This window comes from Notothenia coriiceps, unplaced genomic scaffold (genome assembly GCF_000735185.1).
Source record: "Notothenia coriiceps isolate Sejong01 unplaced genomic scaffold, NC01 NC01_scaffold00026094, whole genome shotgun sequence".
Lineage (NCBI taxonomy): Eukaryota > Metazoa > Chordata > Actinopteri > Perciformes > Nototheniidae > Notothenia > Notothenia coriiceps.
The window spans coordinates 377968-385600 of record NW_011358795.1 but is presented as its reverse complement, the minus strand read 5'-3'; the positions used below and the strand labels follow the sequence as shown (position 1 = coordinate 385600).

The 7633-nt window shown below is 41.9% G+C and overlaps 1 protein-coding gene and 1 long non-coding RNA gene across 3 annotated transcripts in view; one reads left to right on the top strand and one right to left on the bottom strand.

Annotated features, from left to right (window-relative positions):
- The window catches only part of LOC104956464 (uncharacterized), a 14039-nt gene extending 7762 nt beyond the window's left edge, over positions 1 to 6277 (bottom strand). Inside the window, exons 1-2 of the long non-coding RNA XR_799558.1 lie at positions 5561 to 6277; positions 5289 to 5351 (exon numbers count right to left, since the gene is read on the bottom strand). This is a non-coding gene — a long non-coding RNA (uncharacterized lncRNA). The remainder of the gene's footprint in view (positions 1 to 5288; positions 5352 to 5560) is intronic.
- LOC104956465 (protein unc-13 homolog C) overlaps positions 1 to 7633 on the top strand; it is a 52047-nt gene that overhangs the window by 36771 nt on the left and 7643 nt on the right. The window lies entirely within an intron of this gene.

Sequence of the window (7633 nt, the reverse complement as noted above, 5' to 3'; positions counted from 1 at the left end):
CACACGACACACGACACACACAATGTTAAAACACACACACACACACACACACACACACACACACACACACACACACACACACACACACACACACACACACACACACACACACACACACACACACACACACACACACACACACACACACACACACACACACACACACCAAGGACTGTGACACACGTATACACACACCTCCACCCCTTAAAGGAGGCAATCATAAATTAATATAAACAAATATATTTTATTTTTATTTGACCATCTATTTATTATTATTATGTAAATTCTGTAGCTAAAGATTACCATTTAATTGAATATATATATATATTTATCACTGCTGGTATTTAATTGTTCCTACTTGAGAGAGGCTAACTACACTTTGTCGTACCTGATCATGATGACAATAAATATATTCTTATTCTGAGATAATAAACAAAGACATTAGTTTAATAGGAACTTAATGTACTGTACATATTGACTAGTACAGACACAGTCACGATGATTAACTACTAGCATTAGGTCTTAATTTTACCCAAAGGGCACATATAGAATAGACTCTTTAATGGTCACACAGTGAAATTTGGCTTCTGCATTTAACCCATTCTAGTACCAGGAGTCTAGTACTAGGAGCAGTGGGCAGCTATTGTACAGAGGGGAGCAATGGGAGGAAGGGGGTTGTCCGGTGCCTTGCTCAAGGACACCACGGTAGGGTCCCGGAGGTGAACTTGGACCTCTCCAAGTAGCAGTCTCCACTCCATATTTAGGTCTGTTCGAGGACTTGAACCGGCTACCCTACGGCTCACAGTCCAAGACCCTACTGACTGAGCCCCTGCCGGACACATATGGTATTAACAAGCCAAAGTACTGTGTTTCAGCCCCAGTATTGCATTTATATATTTCTACAGGAATGTTTGAAGTGCATGTAGTGATTATCTAACTGACAATAATTTATCTGGACTGAACTTTGAACTTCTGTGGAAACTAATGGGGGATAATGGGTTGATGCACTGCCCCAAAGAACTGTTGGCAGATGGCTTGCAGTCCATTTAACTGATTCCCCATAATGCACCATTCGTTCCCTTCTGTAAACTCTGACCTGTGAGTGATCGTAGAAGAAAGACAGACTTAGCTTTCCCACCAAATCCAGCTTTGTTGTTCTAGAAAGAGTTGTGTGTGGATGGACTACACATTAGATTATGTATTCTCTTTTTCTTAAAAAACGAATTTGAAAAAAAAAAAACACCCTTTTAAAATTCCTGTTGTCATATGTAGGGTACTATTTATTTGGGAACTTCTTTTATTTTGAATGCTGGTTTGCTTAGATTTTTCATGAAGTCAAGAGAGGAGAGCTATTTAATTGTCTATTTTGTAGTCAGTTTGAACCTATCCTTCTTTGAAAACTGACAATAAAAACTGTTAAGATTATATGGAAAAGCACTTTTTTTATATTAGACGTGGGGGTAGGACATAGTTTAGATATTATGGCCTTTGATGAAAGGACACTTCAGTAAATCTTAACCTTTGAATTTGATTTGAGTTCTCCAACTAGCAGCAATACCAACAGCTTCATCATTACTGACAGTAAGTTGGTTCAGTTTGTTAAGGAAAGCATTCACTTTTGATTAGATGCGTTTGCTCGCTGCAGGCTATATTTATGAATATATCACGCAATATATAATTGATTGTGTGTTTTTTGTGTCTTTCTCTGGGTAAACTCCACCCAAGTCTTATGCATCATCCACAAATGGAAAATGCCAGACAAATGTTGTGACTCATGAGTTATAAGTGAGGAGGAAAACAGTGCCTCATACTGTGCTGAGTCAGCTCAAAGTGCAGACCCCGGTCAAAAAACAATTACCAACCAGCGTGGGGAGCGTCATTCCATGTGGGATGGAGATGATGTGGAAGGAGTGTGGTGCAGTGGGTTGTGCCTTGGTGTTCGGATCAGGGGGTAACAGGTTCAAACCCCACTGCAGTCAGCATGTCGTTGTGTCCCTGGGCAAGACACTTCACCCCAAATTGCTCCTGTGGGGATTGCCCACAGTATTGAGTATGTATACCGTGTCGGTAACACTTTATTTTGATAGTCCATAGTTAACACTCTATAAGTCATCAGTTGACTTTCAACAACACTGTTTCAACAGACAAGTAACATGCATTCAACTAACTGTCAGTAGAATATAAGGTACATCTCAAGTGTTGATCTATAGATTTTACAAAAAGTGTCTGTTGACTGTCAACATGTTTTTTGCAACAGGTTATTAACCGATATTCAACCTTACTATCTGTAGATTGTGTCAACATCTTCAAAATTGACAATCAACTACTCAAAATCAATCTGTCAGTTGAAAGTCAACAGGGTCATGTCGACTATGTTGATAATCTGTTGAGAGTCAAGATGTCAACTAAAGATTACATTAACCATTAGTTGACGATCAACAGATAAGCAACTAAAGTTTTGTTGACTTTTACATTAAGTATTAGTTGATGATCAACAAACCCTAACCCTTGGCTATCAAAATAAAGTGTTACCAAAGCGTCTAACAAGTAACATGTAATGTAATGATGTGGCTCAAATGTCACCTGGCAGCTAAATGCAATCTCTGTCTACTGTATTTTAAATTGTGTCCAGTGCCTTTGAGGTTATGAGACATATCTCCTTTTTTAACCTTGATCACGACGACAGACCCTACACCAACTCTGCAAATAAGCCTGTGTTCCTATAATGGTCATGTGGTACAGAGGAGAGCTAGCGAAGGACAAAACAATAAAGGGTTGAGACAGTCTCTCCGAGTACTCATCTTCACTTTTCAGCAACACCTCCTTTTTTAATAAGATCTGTCCTTGGTCACCCTCCAATCCTCCACATGTGGGAGTGGTGACAGGGTTGAAAGAGGAAGCAAAGCCCTGTCTGTGCTAAACAGGACAAATGTGCATTAACCAACCAAGCATGGGTTTCAGATTTAAATGCATGGTCATTAGCTACAAAAGGGGCAATTACTGTTGTCTCTTGTCTGGTCTGTTAAAGTGTTTCCCCCTCCTTGTGAAATCCACACTGTCCACATAATAATGGGCTTTTCTCTCAGCCATCTGAATCTGTGTGATCTAAACAAGAGTTTGCATCATATTCAATGCTGTTTCAAAGTTTATGTTCACCTCAGGATGAAGTATAAATCTGTTCCTTCCTGTTTGTTTTTTACAGCAATACTTCCATGCTGGAGGAAACGGGCTGAAGAAAACCTTCCTGGAAAAGAGCCCCGATATGAGGTCCCTCAAATATGCTCTCAGCCTTTACACTCAACCTACAGATGCCTTGATCAAGAAATATATATGCACCCAAACCTCTCAAGGTAATGAGCTAGCCAAGATTGAATTACGTTTCAGTTTAGAGAGTGGCTTTACCTCAGCATTCAAATAATGAAAAATTAGGTTGGGGCTCTGCTGTTTGTTATAAAGACATTTCAGCAAGACCATGTGATGCTGGACCATGCTAATTATTGTGGGAACTATTGTGTCACAGCCCTTTTGTCTGACACTCGTTAAGAGTAAACATATTCCAATTCAACTTGATTAACTCTATTAGTGATCAACATGTATTCGGCAGCTGTTGTGGTAGCCATTTGCTCCTGTAACAATATATTTTAAGTGATACCGGTGAAAAGCCTTACTAACAGCAAATCAGCAGCTGCTTTTATTTGTTGTAAGAAGTGATTACAAATAATGACTCCAGTCCCGGCTTCTTTTAAGCGTTATATATTTCTGTTTTCCCATCAGTGTTAGCTTCCTTTCCACAACAGTCTATGTGCTCTGAGGATCTCTCTGTGTCACGTCATGTTCTTTGGTTGCAACGGAAATCGCAGTAATTGCATTTATCCCCTTAACTGTTTAAGTCCTTTATTGCGTTCAGGAGAAGAAAGAAATAAGCAAACTTTCCAGTGGCCACTTCACCACATAGCCTGAGGGGCTGGAAGACTTCCATGCTCTATTTCTCTCTTCCTTATTAGAAACACATAAAAACCCTGTCATGACACAAACATATAAGGTGCATCCTTATATGTTTCCATCCAAGTGTGAAATGTATAAATTCCCATTTGCGCTCGTTCCCTCTGTCATCACAGACCCTCTTTATCTGTTGTCATCACATCCATCCGTCTATATGTGGAACGTTGTTACTCCATCTCTAACAAGGTGTCCGGAGAGATTCGAGTGGGAATTCTGCCCAGTGGGGCGTGGAAGCTTTAAGCTCCCGGCTGCTCAGCCTTGCAGAACGATGCATACTGTAGGCAGGCAGCAGGAAACAAGATGGCAAAAGGCAGAAAGCTAGTCAGGCAGGCAGCAGGACCTACGAGCATCCATTCTCTCTGTGTCTTGCAGCCTATAAGTGGAACTGGTGAGGTGGTAGATGGGCATTAGGACAGTAAACAGTGTGGGGATGGGATGATGCTTGATGAAGCACAGTGGAGACCGTTTCATTAATCAGCAACCTCTGCTCTGACACATTTAGACCATGCTATGCTCTCGTCTATTCCCCTCTTCCTGTTTATTTGAAGCTACATCACTGGACAGTAATAATAACACATCTTTTCGTAACACTTTCTATAAAAATAAAAAATACCACCCTTACGGCCCGTCCACACAGCGGCGTGCGTTGACGCTTCACCATTCACTTTGAATGGGGCGACGTCACTTTTCGCCGAACTGCATCGTGGGAAGCGACGTGGAGCGTTGCTGGCGTGGCTCGCTGCAAAAGTTGAGCAATGTTCAACTTTTGACGCCTCGGCAGAAGCGTCAGCCAATCGAATCATATGCCAGTACAAGCTCTAGCCAATCAAACCGCTGCTTGTGTGTCAGGGGCGGGAGATTCATGTGATTGGCTGTTGGTCGAGTTTCAGACACGCCCGCCGGCAAGCTTCAACGCACGCCGCTGAGTGGACGGGCCGTTACTGATGTCCGCTGGTCTCCAGTCAGTGAACACAGGTAGCACGTGCAGATTACTCTGCCTTCTTTGCCTTTTCACTGCCATGCATGTCATGGTATAAATGCACGGGAGAAGGTTGGGGTCAAACTTTGTAATGACATTCATTTAAGATGAATTTTTGGCTGCCAGATGAATCGCAAGTGTTAACGCTTTAACCCTGTCATATATTGTACATTTCTGAATTAGGAATGGCACATTGATATATCAATGATTTCTCCTGAAGAAGTTCTTGGTCAGTCAAAGCAAATTAAAGAAGACAAAGTCATGTTTTGTTGTTTGAAAAAAAGAATTCTGAAATGCAACAGCTTACCCTTTTAAATAGTTCCATGCACTCTCATTGTGTGGAGCCTTCTTGATCTGGGTCAGACAATACCTTTCAGAAAGAGAGGGAAATCAATCAAATGCATGCAACAGACAACGTAAAGCGCTTTCTGAAGCAGAAACAATGTTGGGTTGTTTTGGGAAGTAAGTACCGGAAAACAGAGTGACTTTAAGGTGTGAAGCCAAAAACGTACCATCCAACTTAAAAAAGTACAAATGAACTTTGTGTCCAAGTTGTCCAGACATGAAGAGAATACTCACTGAATCTCTCTCTCCACTAATGCAGGTTCAGAGAATCCTGTAGTGTGAGAAATAACAAAATGCCTCTGGTTCCATGCAGAGTTATTCCTCACATCTTCTTCCAGAAGAGTCTCCACAAACTCCAGCTCACTGTCCCACAGTTTGTACTCCTGCAGGTAAACAAGGACAGTGTTGTTGTTGGCAACGTACTAGTATCATGTAATGACCACCAGAGGTGTGGACTCGAGTCACATGACTTGGACTCGAGTCAGACTCGAGTCATCAATTTGATGACTTGAGACTCAACATGACAAAATCACATAACACTTGCGACTCGACTTGGACTTGAACACCAATGACTTGGGACTTGACTTGGACTTGAGCCTTCTGACTTGAGGTGACTTGATAATTTAATTCAGGGGTCTCCAACACGCCGATCGCGAGATGCCGCTAGAAGAGCAGACTCCCGTCGGGGAGAGCAGAATCTCCAGCCGCTTCTACTCTTGCTGAGAATCCTTGCAGGCAGTCTTTATTTAGCTGGGCCACCATGCGGCCAATCATATGCGAGGACACACTAGGATCATACCATTATGTGAAAGAAGGGTGGGGGGCACAGCAGGTGTAGTGGTACAGGCCAGCTGCACAGAGCGACGGGAGCCAGATTTAAATGCAAGCGCGTCGGAAAAAGTCAAGAAATTAGCGAAAACCGAAAAAATAAGCAGCATTTGGCTGCATTTCAATGATATTGGAGAAAGCGAAGCTGAGTGCAGGATTTGTAAAATGAAAATAACCTTCAGAGCAGGTTTTTTTTTGGCACTCAGGATTTATTGTCAGAGGTGGGAGAAGTTTAGATCTTGTACTTGAGTAAAAGTAGCCTACAGAGTGTAGGAATACTCGGTTACAATAAAAAGTCCTGCATTCAAAATGTTACAAGTAAAAGTACAAAAGTATTAGCATCAAAATATACTTAAAGTACCACCTGCAGAGGCATCTAGATTCAGGTGTTCTTTTCCCCATAGAGACCGCCTTGCTGCACATTACTCCCTTGCAATAAAGATAGATTGTGGTCCCTTATAACATGTCTGTACACAGTGGAAATAAACATTCTGGTTCCTCAACAACAGGGAATCTTATACATTAACTCCTTCTGAATCAAACCGTCCACGGTAGCCTTACCTTACTGATCCCTCTTTAAATTAGAAAAAAACACGTTACTTTTACGAGCAGAGAGAAAAATTGATTTATTAAATTATATTAAAATGTGACCCAAATAAAAAAGAGCAGTGGATTATTAAAGTATTATTCTGTTGATCGATGTTCATTAACATTTGGTGAAAGCACATAATGACTTGTTTATGACTCGTTTTGTCAAAGTTTTACGACTTGACTTGACTTGAACTTGGCCAATCCTGACTGGAGGACTTGACTCGGGGACCTTGAGCGCAAAAGACTTGGAGGACTTGACTCAGGACTTTTGAGCGCAAAGACTGAGACTTGACTCGGACTTGAGCGCAAAGACTTGGAGGACTTGACTCGGACTTGAGCGCAAAGACTTGAGACTTGTACTCGGGACTTGAGGGCAAAGACTTGAGATCGTGATGACTGTGAGTGATTGTGAAGTCGCAAAGTTCGATTGAGTGAGTGATGAGTAGTGATGATAGTGATGAGTGAGTGAGTGAGTGAGCTGAAGGAGATGATAGAGAATGTTTTTGCAAGAGAACAGAGAAGAAGAGCGATTGGCCGTCCTGATGTGAACCAGACATGTTGTGTTGTTGAGAGCGATGTGTGTGTTGTGATGAGAGAGTGTGTTAAGTAGAACGCAAAAATAAGAACATGTGTGTTGTGTGTGTGTGTATGTTATGTTTGTTGGTGTTGTGTGTTATCTGTGTAAAAGTGCGTGCCAACTACTCCTGTCTGAGAACCGACTGGTCCGGCGCCCAAGTGTTGTGAGTTTGTTGGGTGGAGTGTGCGGGGTTGTTTTATTGTGACTGGTGTCTGGTGATGAGAACAAGTGTAGCCTCGGTCGATGAACTCAATCCCGAGCCTTTCAGCCATCCACCACTATACGCCTTGTGGATGCCTGGTGGTGATGTG